At 45.4% G+C, this 22,979-nt stretch overlaps 1 protein-coding gene across 6 annotated transcripts in view; it reads left to right on the top strand.

Moving 5' to 3' along the window:
* JADE2 (jade family PHD finger 2) overlaps window positions 1-22,979 on the top strand; it is a 260,373-nt gene that overhangs the window by 38,731 nt on the left and 198,663 nt on the right. Inside the window, exon 1 of one of the 6 annotated variants that reach the window (XM_069969988.1) lies at window positions 22,329-22,390. The exons of the other annotated variants lie outside the window; for them this stretch is intronic. The gene's annotated coding sequence lies outside the window, so the exon portion shown is untranslated. Of the gene's footprint in view, window positions 1-22,328; window positions 22,391-22,979 lie in introns of those variants that run through there. 6 annotated transcript variants of the gene reach the window in all.

Genomic DNA, 22,979 nt, shown 5'->3' with positions numbered 1-22,979 from the left:
AAACCTTTAAGTATGTAAATGGACTAAAAAAGGTTCGGGAGGGAAGTGTTTTTAGTGAAAAACTGAACTCAAGAACAAGAGAACACAGTGAGAGGTTAGTTGTATAGCTAATACACAGCTTTAATAAAATTTTTACTTTGTGTTATAACTTTGTTAAAGTAAATGTATAGTTGTTATTTACACATGCACCTCTGTTGAATGGCAGCAGTAAGGGGCGAAATGGGTCCCTGTGCTGCCACTAATGTTTCTTTCGGGAATGGCAAGACTGATCCCCTTTTCTGTTCAAGTACTGCTGCACTGCGCTATGCAGAGCAGGGTCCAGTTTCCCACAGCGTACCATAAATTTGTATATACAATTTTGGGGGAGTCTATCTGTTACAGTAGTTTTGTGCGGCAGCCTCTGTACAGTGAGATGTGATTGCAATCCACTCTGCTGCCACAGTTTGTGTCGGGAACTGCGGGGCTAGAAATGCTCATTTGGACAATAAGCAGCCTGTCCAAAAATGTCAGTGATCAGCCAAGGAGTGGGAAAATCACATGTTTTGTGCGGGAGATAATTTATCGCTATCTGCACATATGGAGCACAAGATGCAAACTTGGAAAACATTGTTTTTGCGCATGGGAGAACAAAAATTTGCGCTTGCTATGCACAGACTTTAATAAATGTGCCCCTATATCTTCATACATCCGCTTTATAGTCGGTAACCTAGACAATGAGCTGTCAACAATAGGAGGTAAATAGCGGACATATCAGGAGATATTTGCTAAAAGAATTTATTTGCAAAAATATTTAACTTGACATGCCCTAAAAGTTTAAATCAAGTGTACCACTAGTACATTGCTTCCTGGTTGTTAGCATGAAAAGACCGTCACGGAGATGCCGGTGCCCTGGTCCTTTTTTTTAACTGTGGCCTGGTTCCCGCACACAGCACCGGTTTATTCCCAAGCACTGGCCCGGTATGTAGCACTGGGGGTCAGTGCTTAGGAATAAAGCGGTGTTGTGTGCAGGAACCGGGCCGCAGTCAAAAAGAGGCCTGCAGTGCTGGCGCCAGTCTCTTCTACAAAGCAATATACTAATGGTACATTCGCTTTACTTATTTTAGTTGAGATGGATAAAGTGATTCCCCCCAGCCCAGCCACTGCTTATGCAGAGTAGCTGTGGATGGTAACCTAGGCAATTAGCTGGACAGATCGTGAAAAGGAAGTATTGTAATTAAGTTTTGTTTGTAAAAATGTGTTTCTTGAAGTGCACTCACACTTAGAATGTGATCTTGAAAATGGGAATACCCTTTCAAGCCACTGGGTGGTGCAGCATTTCTCAGCACTGCAGCAATATACAACATGCTACTTTGTCTCATTGAAGTTTAATTTTTGATATTTATGGGAAAATTCTATGGTTTTATATACAGTGGGAAAATTAAACATTTGATACACTGCAAATTCCACATGTTTTCCAACCTAAAAATAATGGAGAGGTCTGTAATTTTTATCATATGTACACTTTCACTGTGAGAGACCAAAAAAATTGCAGAAAGTCACATTTTATGATTTGTAAATAATAAATTTGCTGAGGGTAGCTTCACACGTACCGAATCCGTAGCGGATTTCACACTGCGAGTTTGTAGTATCCTGGTAGTGTGAAGTGAGTGGGTCACATACCCGAAGCAAAATTTTCATTCCACTGCCAGTATGTGACCCTGGCCCGCAGCATACATTCTCTGCTTCCGGCTTCCCATCAGCCTTACACACAGCCACTGCAGATCCGGTACTTGTGAAGCTACCCTTAAAGTTTTTCTTTAAGGGTGCGTTCACACCTACAGGATCCGCAGCAGATTTAATGGTGCAGATTTGATGCTGTGTTCAGTTATTTAAATGAAATCTGCCATGGATCTGCTGCGGATCCGGTCCGGACGATTATCGTTCGCATAATTGTTAACGATTAACGACCTCAAATGACCGCTATTGCGAAAGATCTGAAAACGTTCTCTCATTTCCATGGAACGATAATCGTTTCTTATGATCGTATTTGCGATCGTTTTTTCTTCGCTCTTTCTTCGCTATTGCGTTCGTATCTGCTGCAAATGACCGAACAACGTCTTATTCAATGCCAACGATTTGTGAACGAGCAATTATTAAAATAGGTCCAGGTCTTATGAAGTGATCAACGATTTCTCGTTCGGTCGTTAATCGTTAACTGCATTTCAACCGAACGATTATCGTTTAGATTCGAATGATTTAACGATAATCTGAACGATAATCGTCCGGTGGAATAGGGCCCTTAGTGGGAACGTCCCCTAAAGCCAATTAATTTTTTTTCCTGACATTACTTAATCAGTGTGGTGATCCTGGTGGCAAGGATCTTTTGGCTCTATGCACTGGGGGCGGGCAGCGCCCCCCAGTCTGACTATATCATCTCCCTTCTGTGATGTGGCTCCTTTAATTCTAATGGAGCTGCATCACAGAGGTGCCGTGTTATCGGTCCAAATCTGTGTGTTCAGACCTGTACAGATCGTCAGTACGAACTGAGAGGAATACTCTGCAGCGCGGTCTGCTTCCCACTGTGTGTCAGTGATATCAGTTTGCAAAAGAGGAGCCTGTGGAGCCTCATTGAAGAGTCTCAAAACACAGGACTAGCCAGATATCCCTCCTGGAAGGACCCAGCCAAGGGACAGCTCCTGTTAGGAAACCACTAAATCCACCACATTAAGTGGCCCTATAAGTCAATGTAATGAAAAGGGATAAACCAAGGCTAGGTAACCATCCACATACAGCTGTAATGATATCAGTTGGGCTCTATAGACAGTTAGTGGGCGGAAGAGGCATAAAAGTCATGTTCTGCTCTGCTGTTAACTCTTTCTGTATTGCAGAATGTAAGTGATGCACAGTAATACTCTACATTCTGCAGTACTGAAAGAGTTAACAGAGCAGCCCGTTTTATGGCTCTTCTCTGGCTCCTGATGTCAGAGGTCAGAGGTTATCTATAGTGGTGCCCCATACACACTGCAATGCTGCACTGTGCCTGTCCTGGATCTTCTCTCCCTGACTATTGCTCTGAGGTCCCTGCAGTTTAGACTGCTGTCAGGTCACAGGATAGGATACTCAGCTGAGGCATTAATTGTGTTGAATGGGGGGACCTGGGAGTGCTGGAGTTCTTGTATGGGGAATGTGAGGGGCACTATGCACATGGTAATATTACAGGGAATGTGAGGGCACTATGGGCATGGTAATATTACAGGGAATGTGAGGGCACTATGGGCATGGTAATATTACAGGGAATGTGAGGGGCACTATGCACATGGTAATATTACAGGGAATGTGAGGGGCACTATGGGCATGGTGATATTACAGGGAATGTGAGGGGCACTATGGGCATGGTGATATTACAAGGAATGTGAGGAGGGCAGGGGGCATGATAATCTTGTAGGGGGAATGTGGGGGAACAGGGATATAATGCTAAAATGCAATTTTTCGGCTCATTCAAAATTGAGATTTTATTTTTTGGCCATATCGCCCGGGGGGCGCTTTGTCAGTTCTCGCCTCAGGCAGCAAAAAAGCTAGAATCGGCCCTGGTCACAGATCCAGAGAGATTGTCGGCCCTCCATGCCAAAGTCAAGTCTTAGGCCTTATTCACACGTTCCGTAATTTACGGATCCGTATTTCCGTATCCGAGTTAGTGCACATTGAAGTCTATTGGGCTATTCACACGATCAGTAGCAGAAATGGATGAAAATCAATCCGTAAAAAAAAAAGGACATGTCCTAGTGCGGACCGGGTGCGGACCCAGATTTTTTCACGGATGCTCTCATTGACATCAATTGTCTACGGATTGTTTGCGGATTGCAACATGTTTGGCATCCGTATTTCCGTAGAAAAATATGGATAACTCATGCTCCTATTGTGCACAGCAGTATATAGAAGTGCTGGGATCTATAGTTCTCCGGATCTCCGGGCGGACAGCTGACGGAATTCCGCGGACATTTTCCGCGAGAATTCCTCAGTCTGAACCTGCGGCTGCATCAGACCCCCTCCTGCGGCTGCATCAGACCCCTTCCTGCGGCTGCATCAGACCCCCTCCTGCGGCTGCATCAGACCCCCTCCTGCGGCGGCATCAGACCCCCTCTGCGGCATCATCAGACCTCCTCTGCGGCGGCATCAGACCCCCTCCTGCATCATCAGACCCCCTCTGCGGCATCAGACCCCCTCCGGCGGCATCAGACCCCCTCCGGCGGCATCAGACCCCCTCCGGCGGCATCATCAGACCCCTCCTGCGGTAAGGATGCGATCTCCTATGCGATCCTCCTGTGCCGTTCTGCCTTCAGTGCTCTTAATTGATTCATTGATACTTTCCTAACCACATAGTAAACACCAATTTATTGAGCTAATTGGTAATGATGATTGGCAGCTGGGCTACAAAGGTACAAGTACCAATTACCTCAATAAATTGGGGTGTTGATTGTAAACACCCCAATTTATTGAGGTAATTTATTACCTCAATAAATTGGGGTGTTGATTGTAAACACCCCAATTTATTGAGGTAATTGGTACTTGTACCTTTGTAGCCCAGCTGCCAATCATCATTACCAATTAGCTCAATAAATTGGTGTTTACTATGTGGTTAGGAAAGTATCAATGAATCAATTAAGAGCACTGAAGGCAGAACGGCACAGGAGGATCGCATAGGAGATCGCATCCTTACCGCAGGAGGGGTCTGATGATTCCGCAGGAGGGGGTCTGATGCCGCCGGAGGGGGTCTGATGCCGCAGAGGGGGTCTGATGCCGCAGAGGGGGTCTGATCATGCAGGAGGGGGTCTGATGCCGCCGCAGAGGAGGTCTGATGATGCCGCAGGAGGGGGTCTGATGCCGCAGAGGGGGTCGGTCCGATGCCGCCGCAGGAGGGGGTCTGATGCAGCCGCAGGAGGGGGTCTGATGCAGCCGCAGAGGGGGTCTGATGCAGCCGCAGAGGGGGTCTGATGCCACAGAGGGGGTCTGCCATTCATTCACTGCTCAGTTGAAGTCTGGTCCAGCAACGGATGGAATACGGATGGAATACGGATGGAATACGGATGTCCAATCCGCAATTTCTCACGGGTTGTTTCAGGACCAGAAAAAAATACTGAACGTGTGCATAAGGCCTTATTGTAAAGAAGGTGTTGGTTCCAGTCCCTGTTGCAGAGAAAGGTCAGGGATTCTATGTGTCGTTCTTTTTGGTAAGAAAGCCCACTGGGACATGTCAATTCTTTGAGCGGGGAGCAGAGGCGCGTGCGCCCTCCCATGGAGATACTGCAGGACACTAAACATGGCGGAATTCCACCGTTGTTGCACAGTGTGAACTGAGCCTAAAGCAGTGCTTCTCAATTCCAGTACTCATGGGCCAACAACAGGTCATGTTTTGAGGATATCCCATACAAAGGACACCTGTAATAATACCTGATGCACCTTTCAAGGAGGACATAGGCACTCTCCAAGGTTGCTGTTATGGTCTCAAAGAAAAATATTTACCAGTTCCTTATTTTATGTTCTCCGCACATTAACACCCCCCGACTGTAAGACTCCTCACTGGTTTAGACAACTGAAAATAAGAGAACATCTTTTTTCATACTTATTAAACTTGTCTTTTGGTCTTAGGCAGTAAAGGGGTCAAAGTTTATTAAAATGTCAGTGCCACTTAAACACTCTCCATGACATTACATTATATCTACACATACAGAGTTCTACAGCATGCACAATACAAACCCAGCTCTGCTGCTGCATCACCACAAACCCACAACTGTTAAATCAAAACACATATACAAGCATACCCACAGATGCACAGTGCTACTACATCAATATTCAGATACACACACCTCTGTTACATTACCATACACAAACAACTCTGCTACATACAAACACCGATGTGTGGTGTCCCATTGATAGTGCCTTATACCTCTTACAAAGTTCTCTTTGGTGGTGATTAGGTATTTTACAGTTTTACCACTAGGTGTCAGTATTTTCTATATGTCTATGTATTGCACAGCTGAAGTCAGTATTGGGTTAATGTTTTGTGTGTGCCATGTGTTTTGTGCTAACCAATAGGAGGTGCTCTCTCTTTCTACCTAACCCTGTGCTCCACACACACTCTCACCCCCTGTAGGAGGAGTTAGTTACCTCCGTGTGGGAGAAAGTGAGCGAGTAAGTCTAGTCTAGACACAAGAGTATATAGATGCAGCAAAAGACAACCAGTTCTTTCACAACTACTACTATATCTACTATGCAGTGCTAAGCACTTCAAAGGGAGAGGTCAGCAAAGGAAAGCACTGACCCCCGCCGAGAACACATCTACACAGAGCAGGGCAGTATCCTGAGCACAAGAGAAACTAGCCTCAATAGGACAAAGCAGCCAGTACTGAATCCTATCGCCCAGTGCAGGTAACTGGGACACCCCCGGACACTTGGCTACACCCAGATAACTACGACCGGGGGCTTGTATTACCCTGACAGGACAGTTAGCTCGCAACTGTAGGGCAGAAGGTGGTCAGACCAAAGTCTAAACACAAATACAAGTAAACACTTCACTACAAAGTATTTCTCAAGGTTCCAGTACACAGCTACACTGGGTTGGGGCTCCTCTGGCCAACTCCTCTGCTCTCCTCTCCTCTTCAAGCACTGCTACAACTACCTTTATCTTGCTACTCTCAAGCACCGACCATTTGGGGAATACAGCCAGCCACACACACAAGCAGGTGTCAACATATCACACCTGTGTGCTGGACAAACAGTTCACAGTTCACTCTGAACAAAGGAAGTGGAAATTCCGAACGGAACCCGTGCCCGCTGACTCCGCTCAAAATCGCGTTTGCCTCACTGCCTCAATGTGATGTCTCGCTCTCCGCTCAAAGAATTTATTCTTTGAGCAGAAAGTGGAGGCGCGCAAGACATCACATTGAGACAATAAGGCAGGCGGGATTTTGAGTGGAGTCAGTGGCCCGGGTTCCGCTTTGGAATTTAAAGCTGTTTTGCTCAGTGTGAACATAGCCTTAGTATTTTAAACCCTTAAAGAGAACCAATCATGGACGAAAGTTAAAAAAATTTTATTCCCTAATTAGATGTAAATCAACATTTTATTGACATTTGTAAATATAATTCATTATTTTTATTGCCACGTTTTTTAATTATTCACTTTTTACTTTCCTGTCTCGAGCAGGCTCTTTTCAAAAGAGCCGGCGCGAGACAGGAAACTCCCGTCATGCAGAGCGGCAGGAAAGGTTCCCATGATCCTTTGCCCACCGCTCCGTTAATACACAGTGATCTCGCTATACAGCGCAAGATCGCTGTGTATTTTCTAGTCCCTCTTCTCTAATCTATTTATGAAGATAGTCTGTATCTTTATACTTTACCTATCCTCTTCTTCGGTGCAGCAAGGCCGGCGCCGCCATCTTGATTACGTCACTTGCGTTCCAGCGGTGGAACGCAAGGCCCGTAATCAAGATGGCGGCGCCCGGCCGTGCGGCACTGAAGCAGAGGATAGGTAAAGTATAAAGATACAGACTGCAAATACAGTCTGTATCTTCATGAAGTCTATCTATGAAGATACAGACTGCCTTTGCAGTCTGTATCTTTATACTTTACCCGATTCTCTGTTCCCTGGCTGTTCCGGCGGCGGCGCCATCTTGATGACGTCACGCTGGAACGCAAGTGACGTCATCAAGATGGCGGCGCCCACCGGAACAGCCAGGGAACAGAGGATCAGGTAAAGTATAAAGATACAGACTGCAAATGCAGTCTGTATCTTCATGAATAGACTTAGGGAGAGATATACTTTCATAATAGGGACAGTTACATTTAGGTGATTGGTTCTCTTTAAGGACCGTGGGCGTACATTTACGCCCCCGCTGCCTGTGCCTTAAGGCAGGAGGACGTAAATGTACGTCCTGCCGCGTTCCCGGGCTATGGAGCGGGCTCACGAGCTGAGCCCGCCCCATAGTGGGTGGGGCCAGGCCCTATCTGCAGCCAGGCCCTCACCGCGTGTCTGCGGGGGTCCCGATCGCATTCCCTGACTGCCGGAGGTCTTCTCCTTACCTCTGTGCAGTCTTCTGATTCAGTCTGACACAGGCAGGCTGAATAAGAAGATCACAGATAACACTGATCCCTGCAAAGCAGAGATTGCTTTTTTTTAAATGACATTTTATGTATAAATTTTTTTTTTTATAAAAAGCGATCAATACGTTTGATCTAGAAAAAAATGTTATTAATAAAAATTAGAGATCATGACACAAAAAATTACACCCCATACGATCCCGTAGGTGAAAAAATAAAAGTGCTGTAGGGGTTACAATAGGACCATTTTAAATATGCCTATTTGCAGTAAAAATGTTTTACTGCTAATAAAAATGGTAAAATGATAGAAAACCTAGTAACCATGCATATCGCCGTGTTCAGACTGACCTATAGAATAAAGGACAAATGTTAAAGTGCATTACGTAAACATGGACCCCCCCCCCCCCCAAAAAAAAAAAAAATAAATAAATAAATAAATTTGCGGAATCGCGTTGTTTGATCCAAATTCACCCCATAAATGATATTTTGGGGGTTCTGTCATTCATTTTATGGCTGATTGAAAGATGTCGTCATTACAAAGTACACCTACTCCTGAAAACAACAAGCCCCCACATGGCCCTGTAGGTGGAAAAATGAAAGAGTTATGGGTCTTAGAAGGCGAGGAGGAAAAATTGAAAAACGCAAATGTGACAATTAGCCCGATCCTTAAGGGGTTAAAAATTGATTTATTTTACACTAGAAAATGTACCCGGCGCTGCCCGGGTATAAAGTGTCAGTGTGTTAATTAGATTTGCTCCAAGGTCGCCCAGGAGGCCGATCTATACCCTTGTTTTTTTTGTTTAAGGGGAAATCACCAGGAGCCCTATATACCCCTTTATATGCTATATACCCCAACAGTTCTGCACTGTTTATGTAAATTGTAGGTTAGAAATAAACTAAAAACTTTAAACATCCTAAATACCTAATAGCCAAACTGAGATGTCATGTGGTCAGACTGTATACAGAGCTTGGTTATATACAACATTGGCAGTTTTATATACAGAGACTTGTTATATACATCATTGTCAGTGTTATATACAGCCTGGTTATATGCAACATTCAGTGTGTTCAGCGCTGTGCTGCTGCTGCCGGGCACGGCTCTCTCCTCACGGCTCTGGCACCCTTACTGTATTTATTTCTGTGGATCTGTTGTGAGGCAACTGGCCTTAGCAACCAACCAGATCACAGCTTCCTGTGAAAATGAAAGTAGTAATCCTATTGGTTGCTAAGGCTTCCAACTGCCGTTTCAGCTGCAGCTAATTATGTCACCTGTGTGTGTATTATGGAGATTTTCCCATTCATTTCTATGGGGCGCTCTCCCCCCTCCCCCTTACCTCCTGTACATCTGGCAAGGACGGGAACTTCGCTATAACCTTCCCGGGCACCCAGCCCTAGTGTTCCCGGGCAATGTGTCTGTGTGACAAATTTGGGGTCAAACGGTTCAGGCGTTTGGAAGTCTATACGAGACAGACAGACAGACTTTCATTTTTATGATATAGATTCTGGAAACAAATGTTCATGATTTGGTGTGCATTTGCAGTTGTGGCTTTATCCTAAAGGGGAAATTTTAATGTTTTTTTATTGGGCCAGGCAACACCTCTAAATACCAAAAATAGAGCTAATAAGCCAGAAAGATAATGTCTGTGACAGCTTCCTTATAACTAATGATTTCTTTGAATTTTTTCCCTTTCACTTCTCTAACAAACAAAAGCTAACATTGTAAATTAGACAGCAATTCCTGTCATTGACGTCACTTACTGGCAGACGGAGACAGACCGTGCCCCTCCTTCTCCCCTCGATGCACACTCAACAAGTCCTAGGAAGGGTCTGAAAGATGAAAATAATAAATATGTGTATTGCATTGCAGCGTTTTTTGATTAAGGGATGAAAACGTCTAATATCTATAATTAAAACAGAGAACAAAAAATACTGGCCAGAGGCAGCGCCTCATGTAATCCCGCTGGTGAAGGTATAGTTATGTTAACTCGTAATTTATTAGAATTTTCTATATAAACATACAAATGCAATCATTTTCAGACATTGCACATCTCAAAATGTGTTTCACAAGTAAAGGTATAGTTAATAGGTATATATATATATATATATATATATATATATATATATATATATATATATATATATACACTGCTGTTTTCCATGAAAAGTCACACTTCTTCACCACCATACATTGTGAAATGAATAGAAAATAGAGTCAAGACATTAACAAGGTTATAAATAATGATTTGTATTTGAAATAACATTGTTTTTACATCAAACTTTGCTTTCTTCAAAGAATCCACTTTTTGCAGCAATTACAGCATTGCACACCTTTGGCATTCTAGCTATTAATCTGATGAGGTAAGCTGGAGAAATTGCACCCCACGCTTCTAGAAGCAGCTCCCACAAGTTGGATTGGTTGGATGGGCACTTCTGGCGTACCATACGGTCAAGCTGCTTCCACAACAGCTCAATGGGGTTCAGATCTGGTGACTGCGCTGGCCCCTCCATTACCGATAGAATACCAGCTGCCTGCTTCTGCTGTAAATAGTTCTTGCACAATTTGGAGGTGTGTTTAGGGTCATTGTCCTGTTGTAGGATGAAATTGGCTCCAATCAAGCGCTGTCCACTGGGTATGGTATGGCGTTGCAAAATTGAGTGATAGCCTTCCTTATTCAGAATCCTATTTACCCTGTACAAATCTCCCACCTTACCAGCACCAAAGCAACCCCAGGCCATCACATTACCTCCACCATGCTTAACAGATGGCGTCAGGCATTCTTTCAGCATCTTTTCATTTGTTGTGCGTCTCACCAACATTCTTCTTTGTGATTCAAACACCTCAAACTTGGATTCATCCGTCCACAACACTTTTTTCCAGTCTTCCTCTGTCCAATGTCTGTGTTCTTTTGCCACTCTGCCCTGAAGCCCAAAATCCCGCAGCCGCCTCTTCACTGTAGATGTTGACACTGGTGTTTTGCAGGTACTATTTAATGAAGATGCCAGTTGGGGACCTGTGCGGCGCCTGTTTCTCAAACTAGAGACTCTAATGTGCTTATCTTCTTGCTTAGTTGTGCAACGCAGCCTGCCACTTCTTTTTCTACTCTGTTAGAGCCTGTTTGTGCTGTCCTCTGAAGGGAGTAGTACACACCGTTGTAGGAAATCTTCAATTTCTTAGCAATTTCTCGCATGGAATAGCCTTCATTTCTAAGAACAAGAATAGACTGTTGAGTTTCAGATGAAAGTTCTCTTTTTCTGGCCATTTTGAGTGTTTAACCCCTTCCCCCAATATGACGTCTAGGGACGTCATGAAAAGCAGTGGCAGAATGCATCATGACGTCCCTGGACGTCATGCTTTCCCTGCCTCCCCCCTCTGTCCCTGGGTGAGTTCGGGCAGCAGGAGGAGGCTGTGTCACACAGCCTCCTCCTGCTGCCACTGCCCGGAGGGGAGCCGCGCTCCCCCCTGGGCAGTTAACCCCATAAACGCCGCGGTCAATGCGACCGCAGCGTCTATGGGGAGATTCAGTGTCCCCCGCCGATCGGGCGGCGGGGGGAGGCTGCAGAACGCTGCCTCCCCCCACCGCCACTAACAGTGTGTCCCCCGGCCCCCCCTGTCCCCCAGTGTGTCCTTCGATACCGGCGGATCGCCGCTGCTACCTCTTTAGCGGCGATCCGCCGGTACCGGGCATTACCGGCGCCGCCGATAGTTTTCATCTCCCCCCACCGTGAATCCACGGTGGGGGGAGATGAAAAATGTCCCCTCAGACCCCAGATCAGCCCCCCGATCACCCTACCCGGGCGGCCATCAGATCCAAGATGGCCGCCCCCATCCCTGCTAACAAACGATGTTTGTTCGCAGGGATGGAAATGAATAAGTGATCAAAGCCCCATGCTCTCCGCCACCGGAGGTAGCGGAGAGCATGGGGCAGTGATCGGGGACCCCCCCGTGTGGTCCCGGAGCAGGCGATCGGCGGTATATACTATATACCGCCGATCGCCTGTTACCAGTGCTGATCAGCACTTTTTATCCCGTCACCATAAATCATTGGTGACAGGGGATAAAAAGTGTCACCGTGCCCCCCCCCAAGTCGCCCCCCACCCCCCCAGTCACCCCCGTCCCCCAGTCACCCCCCTTCCCCACATACGTTACCTGATCCACGGAGCTCCGTCCTCCTCGACGTCCAGGCTGATTCTGAAGTGCGCATGCGCTCCAGAAGCAGTTAGCTCTGAAAATTTTAAGTGACAGAGAACAATTTGGTCTCTGTCACTGAACTATGATTACTGTGATAGAAAATATCACAGTAATCATAGTAATACAGTGAAAATTAATGTATAAAGTACAAAAAGTGACAAACATACAAAAAAATAAAACACACACTTTTTATTATAGTAATAATTGCAGTTTACTCCCAGATTACCCCTAGCCCCCCCAAATTACCCGTAACCACCGCAGGTTGCCCATATCCGCCCCAGATTGCCCGTATCCACCCCAGATTGCCCGTAATCACCGCACGTTGCCTATAACCACCGCACGTTGCCCATAACCACCGCATGCTGCCCATAACCACCGCACGTTGCCACTAACCACCGCACGTTGCTACTAACCACCGCACGTTGCCACTAACCACCGCACGTTGCCCATAACCACCGCACGCTGCCCATAACCACCGCACGTTGCCACTAACCACCGCACGTTGCCACTAACCACCGCACGTTGCCACTAACCACCGCACGTTGCCCTTTAACCACCGGACATTGCCTATAACCACCGCATGTTGCCTATAACCACCGCATGTTGCCCATAACCACCGCACGTTGCCACTAACCACCGCACGTTGCCACTAACCACCGCACGTTGCCCATAACCACCGCACGTTGCCACTAACCACCGCACGTTGCCACTAACCACCGCATGTTGCCCATAACCACCGCACGTTGCCCATAACCACCGCACGTTGCCTGTAACCACCCCAAATTGCCAGTGAGCCCCTCCAGATGGTCCGTAATCAGCCCCGATTGCCCGTAACCCCGCATATTGCACGTAACCACCGCACGTTGCCTCTAACCACTGCACGTTGCCTCTAACTCACACACGTTGCCAGTGACCCCCTCCAGATTGCCGTAACCACCCAAAATTACATGTACCCACCCCTGATTACCTATAAGCACTTCCGTTTATCCGTAACCACCCCAGATTGTCTGTAACCACCCCATGTTGCCCGTAACCACCGCAGATTGTCTGTAACCCCCCCCAGGTTGCCCCTAATCACATGTAATTCCCCCCAGATTGCCTCTGACCACCGCACGTTGCCTCTGACCACCGCACGTTGCCTCTGACCACCGCACGTTGCCTCTGACCACCGCACGTTGCCCCCGACCACCGCACGTTGCCCCCGACCACCACACGTTGCCCCCAACCACCACACGTTGCCCCCGACCACCACACGTTGCCTCTGACCACCACACGTTGCCTCTGACCACCACACGTTGCCTCCGACCACCGCACGTTGCCTCCGACCACCGCACGTTGCCCCCGACCACCACACGTTGCCTCTGACCACCGCACGTTGCCCCCGACCACCGCACGTTGCCCCCGACCACCGCACGTTGCCCCCGACCACCGCACGTTGCCCCCGACCACCGCACGTTGCCCCCGACCACCGCACGTTACAGGTTCCATCCCAGATTACCTATAAGCACTTCAGTTTATCCGTAACCACCCCACGTTGCCCGTTACCACCCCACGTTGCCCGTTACCACCCCTCGTTGCCCGTAACCACCGCAGGTTGCCCGTAACCACCACAGATTATCCGTAACCACCCCACATTACCTGTAATCTCATTTTTTTTTTGTATTTTAGTAACTGCGCTATTCTAATAACCATTACTAGCTGCGGTTTTGCTCCAGCAAATTGGCGCTCCCTTCCTTCTGAGCCCTGCTGTGTGCCCATACAGTGGTTTATGCCCACATATGGGGTACCGTTGTACTCAGGAGAACCTGCGTTACAAATTTTGGGGTACATTTTTTCTCCCATTCCTCGTGAAATTGAGAAATTTTAAACTAAACGAACATATATTGGAAAAATTCGAGTTTTTCATTTTTACTGTCTTATTTTGAATACTTTCCTCTAATACCTGTGGGGTCAAACCGCTCACTGCACCCCAAGATGAATTCTTTGAACGGTGTACTTTCCTAAATGGGGTGACTTTTGGGGGGGTTCTCTTCTGCTGACACTACAGGGGCTCTGCAAACGCACCTGGCGCTCAGAAACTTCTTCGGAAAAATCTGCACTGAAAATGCTAATTGGCGCTCCTTCCCTTCTGAGCCCGGCTGGGTGCCCATACAGTGGTTTATGCCCCCATATGGGGTACCGTTGTACTCAGGAGAACCTGCGTTACAAATTTTGGGGTGCGGATTCTCTCATGTTCCTTGTGAAATTGAGAAATTTTAAACTAAACGAACATATTATTGGAAAAATTCGAGTTTTTCATTTTTACTGTCTAATTTTAAATACTTTCCTCTAATACCTGTGGGGTCAAAATGGTCACCACACCCCAAGATGAATTCTTTGAGGGGTGTACTTTCCAAAATGGGGTGACTTTTGGGGGGGTTCTCTTCTACGGGCACTACAGGGGCGCTGCAAACGCACCTGGCACTCAGAAACTTCTTCAGCAAAATCTGCACTGAAAATGCTAATTGGCGCTCCTTCCCTTCTGAGCCCCGCTGTGTGCCCATACAGTGGTTTACGCCCACATATGGGGTACCGTTGTACTCAAGAGAACCTGTGTTACAAATTGTGGGGTGCAGATTCTCTTATGTTCCTTTTGGAAAGGAGAAACTTTAATCTAAACATATATATTATTGGAAAATTAAAATTTTCGATTTCTTTAAGGCCTAATTGTGAATACTTTCCTCCAGCCCCTGTAGGGTTAAAATGCTCATTATACCCCTAGATTAATTCTTTAAGGTGTCTAGTTTCCAAAATGGGGTCACTTATGGGGTTTTACAGCATACAAGCCTCCTAAATCAACTTAAAAAAAGAACTGGTCCCTAAAAAAAAATCAGTTTTGGAAACTTTCACAAAATGTGATAATTTGCTAATAAATTTCTAAGCCCCATAACAGCCTAAAAAAGTAAAATATGTTTCCCAAATTATGCCAGAATAAAGAGGACATATTGGTAATGTGATTTAGTAACTAATTTATGTGCTATGACTTCCTTTTTTAGAAGCAGAGAATTTCAGAAGTTCATAAAATGCAAAATTTTCAAATTTTTCATGATATTTTTATGTTTTTCACAAAAAACACACAAAGTAGTGACCAAATTTTGCCACTAATATAAAGTGCCATATGTGACAAAAAAACAATCTCAGAATCGCTAGCATACGTTAAAGCATCACTGAGCTATAAGCGCATAAAGTGAGACAGGTCAGATTTTGAAAAATGAGCCTGGTCATTAAGGCCAAAACAGGCTGCGGAGGCAAGGGGTTAATTGACCCCACAAATGTGATGCTCCAGAAACACAATCTGCTCAAAGGAAGGTCAGTTTTGTAGCTTCTGTAACGAGCTAGACTGTTCAGATGTGTGAACATGATTGCACAAGGGTTTTCTAATCATCAATTAGCCTTCTGAGCCAATGAGCAAACACATTGTACCATTAGAACACTGGAGTGATAGTTGCTGGAAATGGGCAGATATTGCACCAAAAAACAGACATTTGCAGCTAGAATAGTCATTTACCACATTAGCAATGTATAGAGTGTATTTCTTTAAAGTTAGGACTAGTTTAAAGTTATCTTCATTGAAAAGTACAGTGCTTTTCCTTCAAAAATAAGGACATTTCAATGTGACCCCAAACTTTTTAACGGTAGTGTGTGTGTGTATGTGTATAATATATATATATATATATATATATATATATATATATATATATATATATAGGGATGGGCGGTATACCGCAAAAATACCGATACCGTCACTGGCGTCTGTTAACCGACCTCAACACGGCCAGGACGGTATCTGCGGTATTTTTCCTCCCCTCACCCAGCGGCCGCATGCTCTGCTCCCCTCTGTTAATCTCCCTCGCGTCCCTGCTCCTACACTGCCCGGCCAACTATTCTGCTGTCTGGGGGAGGGGGGCCATGTGTGACGCTCACATTTCTACCTGTTGCAAGCACGCGGGGCACCGAGCATTCTGGTGCAGGGAGAGAGAGGGGTGCCGGGTGGAGAGGTGGGGGCTGGACAGCTGGATCCTCCGATTAACCTCCCGATCCCAGCCAGGTCGCACATTTACTGGTGCAGGGCAAGGGATGAAAGATCCTGCTGCGGGGGCTGAAGATGTGACAGGCTGCATCCAGGCCGCAGCTCTCTCTCTGGTGTGTTCTCAGCGCTGCTGCTGCCGGGCTGCACGGTATTCCCTGCCCCCCCTCTCCCGCACATACTGTGGCTGCAGGGGGTCGGGTATAGGTCTGCGCATCCTCGCTCCACGGGGCACCGCACTCTGTCCCGCGCAGGAATCCGTCAGTGCTGGAAGCAGCCATGTGTGACGCTCAGTCCGGGACGCTGCCGGCAGATATATGTGCTACAGGATTCCTGTGCGAGAGAGAGCGGTGCTCGGGGGAGCATGGAGGTGCCGACCCCATACCTGACCCCTGCAGACACTGTATGTGTGGGACAGGGGGGGCAGGGCAGCATGTGACAGTGTGACCGGGGGTAGATATTAGATAGAAAGATATAGGTAAATAGATAGGAGATAGAGAGATAGATAGATAGATAGATAGATAGATAGATAGATAGATAGATAGATAGATAGGAGATAGATAAATAGATAGATGATAGATAGAAAGATGATAGATAGAAAGATAGATAGATAGATAGATAGATAGATAGGAGATAGATAGGAGATAGATAGATAGATAGGAGATAGATAGATAGATAGATGATAGATAGAAAGATGATAGATAGATAGATAGATAGGAGATAGATAGGAGATAGATAGATAGAGTTCTATCTGTCTATCTATCTATCTTTCTATTTATCATCTATCTATTTATCTCCTATCTATCTATCTATCTATCTATCTCCTATCTATCTATCTATCTATCCATCCATCCATCCATCCATCCATCCATCCATCCATCCGCAGCACACAAATCCCAGACCTTGGATCAAGTAAAAAATACTCTGCAGCACTATGATGGTAATACAAACGTGGATTTATTCCATATAACAATGTGCAGCAAACTTCACAAGTAATATACGACGTTCCGGCATCTCCTATGCCATTTTCAAGTGCCACTTGAAAATGGTGTAGGAGACGCCAAAACATTGTGTGTTACTTGTGAAGTTTGCTGGACATTGTTATATGGAATAAATCCACGTTTGTATTACCATCAGAAAATGGGGGTTTCAAAAGGGGTGTGGCTTTTAAAAAGGGCGTGCCATAATTATCGTTTAATTTATCATTACCGCGGCTGCATGTGCGATAAACCACGATACTGATTTAGGCCAATATCGCCCAGCCCTATATATATATATATATATATATATATATATATATATATATATATATATAATATTTATTTGTGTAGCGCAGTGTGTATATGTATGTATGTATGTGTGTATATATATATATATATATATATATATATATAATTTTTTTTTAAAGCACAAATATGACTCATTTCGAAAATACAAAGACAAAGGTCATGTGAATGGGAAGGAGCTATTCACTGTTGAGGGTGTGTAGAGATTCAGCCAGTCGGGAGACAGAGATGCTGTCTCAGCAGTGAGTGCTGTAAGGGAGGCTAGGTATGGCAAAAGAGGAATCTGGCTGGCAAAGTACTGTTGAGATTGGGACAAGTACATGAATATAGTGGATCTGTTATAGCTAGGGCTAGGTAGGTATATTAGACATGTGCTGCATTGTGCAATATGTATAGTGCCATTGAGGCTGCCTAATGGACATACAGCAGGAGCTGCTGTATGTCCTGCAGGAAGTGTTGTATTCTTTCCAGTCTGGAGAGCAGTAGAGGGATTTGCTGGGGATTTGCTACTGTTTTGGACAGTTCCTGACATGGACGGAGATGGACATACAGCAGCTTATAAGTACTAAAAAAAAATGGAGATTTTTTATTAGAAGTAAATGACAAATCTCTGGCACTTTCTGGCACCAGTTGATTTACAAGTAAAACATTTTTTGTGAACAAATCCTTCGAGGACCAAGCTACATTTCATTTTTCCACTTCTGTTTTTTCCTCTCCGGTTTTAAAAGGCCATAGTGCTTGAGTTTTACCTACAGACCCATATGGGGTCTTATTTCTTGCAACATCAGTTGTCGCAGAAACGTGAAAATCGATCAGGGTCTGAGATTTAAAGCGTCATTATCAGCTGGTTCGGGCCAGTGAACCTGCTGATATGAGCCAGCCGCTCTTTACCTCAGGATTCCCGGGCTGTACTTGTAATTCTTGTGGAGTCCAGTATAGTTGCGTTTTCTGCTAATTCCGAATATGCTAATTAGTGTGTTCGGAGCGTTTCCCATGCATCCGTGCACCAGCTTGTCCTGCCTAGCCTGCCCCCTCCCAGCCCGCCCACTATGCATATTCATATATGCATAGTTAGGCCGCTTGTTACAGGCTGCTCCCTGCACATGCGCCGTAACAAGCGGCCTAATTATGCACATATGAATATGCTTAGTCGGCAGGCCGGGAGGGGACAGGCTAGGCGGGCTGACGTATGGGGAACGCATGGGGATCGCCCCAAATGCTCCGAGCATGCTAATTAGCATATTCGGATTTAGCTGAAAACGCAACTATACCGGACCCCACAAGAATTACAAGTACAGCCCGGGAATCCTGAGGTAAAGAGCGGCTGGCTCATAGCAGCAGGTTTACTGGCCCGAACCTGCTGATAGTGCCCCTTTAAGACCTTTTTTTTTTTTTTTTATAGAGACTTGGACTTATGAATTATTGTATGGATGCACTATATTCTTACAACAGTGGCTGTAATTTTGAAAAATATGCAACTTATTATACCGCTACATTATTTATTTATTTTTGTACAGTATATGGGCTATTTTTTGGGAGTAACACTGAAAGGGGAAAAATCTGGTGGAATCTGCAGCAAAAATCCAGTACATACTCTTGCATTACTACCATACATTTCCAGTTTGAATGATAGAGGTCTGGGAAAAGTTTTGGATGCAGGGTAGCCCCATTCAGTGCATTTTGGCTACCTGTTGTAAGGATTTAGCATCTTTTTTTTAAATCCTGGGATGCATTTCTGATCACTGTCAATAAAAATGAACACCATAGTTCAGTGTACACTATAATGTAGGTTTCTAATAAAAAGTGGAAGAGAGCTTTGCGTGGCTTTCCTTGAAAGTAGCATGAACGAGACCAAAGATTACTCATCTGGCGTCATACTATTGAAGTTTATTTTAGTTGTTAATTTAATTGTAATGTGTTCAGTACTATGCTGAGTTTAGGTTCTATTAAAGAACCTACAGTTTAACAAAGCCTAAAGGTAAAAAAAAAAAAGCTTTGTATTGTGACTTGGCTGCTAACTACTGCAGTATAGCCAGGAATGCAATAAAACCTATACGAATACTTCCATTTTATTTTCAGGCCAACATATGCTTCCCATTTATATATGTAATATAAGTATATGGTGTGAGTGGCCCTTTAAGAGTTTAGACAGTATGTCATTCTTTGAGTACAATATAAAGGTTACTAGGGTTTACTTAGAAGGATGTAAACATTTTTCACGGCCCAATATCCTGAATTCCTTCGGCATGTGCTTATTATCCTAGTGTGCATTAAAAGAAGGCATGCATTAGTGTTTCAAGTGACAGACTATTTTATTTTTAACTTATTGCATAATGTTATGAAGCCTGTCCCATTTTATTTTGCTGTTTAGTTTGCATAGATAGCATTTCAGTATTTTGTACTGTGCTCTGCTGCTGGGCCTGTTCATGTTATGTTTCATCTGTATGCTGCTGCTATCTGTCATGTACATTAAAAAAGGTATTTCAAAGTGCCTGAGGTATAGTCACCAGGTTCAGTAGACCATATTTTGCCCAGCATGAGATGTGTTCTCCCCCAATATCAAGCATATTATCAGCGACATTGCATAGCTATTGGGGGAGAACTGGTGATGTTTCCACAGCTTTTGGAAATTTTTCAATCGCATGTGTGAAAATTTCTCAACTATTTTAAGCCATGTACTCTGATAAGATTACTCCCAAGGATGCGATCAGCTTTCAGCAGTTGATTCCCAGATGAGATCCCCCCTATAACAATGTCACCTGCAGGCCCCAGGAATAATGCTCAAGTAATGTCCCAAAAATGCCACCACTTGCCAGATATAGTGCCCTCTGTACCCATTAATAATGTCCCTTTCCCCAATAATAATTTCCCCTTTCTCCAGGTGTTCCATCTTTATTCAAATACAGTGCCTCCTGAAGCCAGATATGCCCCTTGCAGCTCTATAAGAGGCAGATGGAGAGGTTGGTGAGGATTGTGGAAGACAAAAACAGTGTGGCTGGCGGTTACTGTGTAATGAAGGATGGTGGCTGTTTGGAGGTGCTGGAGGAGAAGGGACTAAGCAGTGACTGATATCTCGGGACCAATAAAAGGCCGTTCATGGGCGCTCTGGGACATTGCTGAATAATGGCAACGCTATCATTCAGCAATGCGCCAGTCACAAATGCATATAAGGTTTGTTTTTTATTTTTTGACACAGCCCATGTATTCCCTCAACTTGCACCATATAGCTGATTTAGAGCATTTAATTGGACAGATGTTAGCTTGTTCAGTCCCTCTCCCTGTACATATTTCATACATCTGATGCTGGGCAAAATATTGTCAACTGGAAACCTAGTCTTATGCTGGAGACAAACATGTCGTCATAAAATGTTTTGTCATGTCAGAGACTTGTCAAAAGTTTTGATTGGTCTAAGTCTGAGTGTTCAGACCGGGAAGGATCACAAGAGTAAATGGGGAGAGGATCACACTACAGCACAGTCTGCTCCCAGCTCTGCGTCAGTGAAACAAGTCGGGCTCCAAAGACTTACATTAGGAGCCCGACTCATCATGTGACACAGAGTCAGGAGAGGACCGCGTTAAGCACATTCTCATAGCAACTCATTCTCACAATTGGTAAAGGTCTGAACACTTAGACCTAGACCGATCATAACTTTTAACGTGTCTCTATGAAGTGTCAAGTTTTTAGTTTTTTTTTATGACCGGTACACTTTTAGGTGTAACAAAATTCTTCTCTTTGGTTTGGTATGATATGTAATGTTTGGTATGACAATGGTTTGTTATGACATAGTATAGCTCTGTGTATGGCAGCAAATACCTATGGCAGCAAGTTGGAAAACTATTTTGTTTACATGTTATGTCAATTCTTTCGGCGGAATGCGAAATCCGCCCGTGCATAGAATAGCGTGCGGGTGCGAGCGACGGAATCCGTCTTGGGTCATACGCGGGAATTCTGTAGTGTGCACACACCCTCAAAGAGGATGTTTAACACTAATAGAAAAAAAACACAAAATGGCATAGTGGCTACTGCTTACCCAAGTCTCCCTGGCAAGTTTCGTCATGATCCGCTCTTTTTTGAGGCCACCGTGGAGTCTTTTCTATTTAGGACATCTTCTCTTCACTCTCTGGTTCTGATAATGTGGCCACCCACTGTCTCAGACTACATGGGCCAGCATGCTATGCAAGCCAGAGCCAGACCCCTGCTGCTAAGGTCTCTCACATTTCTTCTAGTTACCTCCCCCTGCCCAGTGATGCTGCTAAGGCAGTGTACCTTATCTAATATACTGCTTTTTGCTTATAACAGTCAATTACTTTACTTATTGCAGCTGCTTGCAGCATTGGGTCACACAGACATATGGATCATGCAGCTGCTGCTGGACTGCATGCACTGGGACTGAGCGGGGGTGGGGGCTGGGCCTGGTCCTCACCTACAATGAGCACTACTCTCCCTCTCTACTCCATCAGCATCTGACTGCTCTGACTGTCTTCTGAGCCTGCAGAGGAGGAGGGTCAGGCACAAGTTACAAGTGGGTATGCTTTCTGCCCCATTGGCCAGATAGAAACATGTGACAATTAGACCAATCAGAATGCATATGCAGATTAGCCATGTGGTGGAAGTGCTGCCCAGTGTGTCACTGTGTGACGTATTGGCACAAAATGGTGCCCTGTAAGTTAGTGGGGACGACAGTAATTGAAAATGTTAGAACTACAGGACTTCCTGCGCTGCAGGGAAGGGATGAAAAGTGCAGGAAAACGCCAGGACTGGTACTAGAAGCACATGTCAGTAATGTATAACTTGGGGAAAGGGAGAGAATGGAGAGAAAAAGACTTAAAGAGGTACTCTGTGTCGGGGGGTATTTTTGAAGATCGCTGGGGAGGGGGATGGAAATTGAAGCCGGAGGTCACTTACCTCCCCCGTTCCAGCGCTGGTGCCCGGATCACGCCGCCCAGTACTCCCGTCCCGTCGCCGCTTCCTGGTCAGAGCTGCCGCATGCCGCTGCCGACGTGGTGTCTCAAGGCAGCTCTGCCAATCAGTGGCCATAGCGGGGTCCTGCCTCGGCCGCTGAATGGCAGAGCTGACTTGAGACGTCACGTCTCATGCGGCAGCTCTGACCAGGAAGCGGCGCGGGACGGGAGTACCAGGCGGCGCAATCCGGGCACCAGCGCTGGAACGGGGGAGGTAAGTGACCTCCGGCTTCAATTTCTATCCCCCTCCTCGGCGATCCTCAAAAATACCCCCCGGCCCGGAGTACAATATGCAATATGAGGACCGCAATACTGACCGAAATATATGTAGTGTGAACCCAGCCTCAATCTACAGTAAAAGGAAATTTTTGGAATGGTTTTGTCCAATTTTAATTTGACTGTT

The sequence above is a fragment of the Dendropsophus ebraccatus genome, chromosome 1 (genome assembly GCF_027789765.1).
Source record: "Dendropsophus ebraccatus isolate aDenEbr1 chromosome 1, aDenEbr1.pat, whole genome shotgun sequence".
NCBI lineage: Eukaryota > Metazoa > Chordata > Amphibia > Anura > Hylidae > Dendropsophus > Dendropsophus ebraccatus.
The sequence above is the reverse complement of the archived record's forward strand: the minus strand, read 5'-3'. Positions and strand labels throughout refer to the sequence as shown.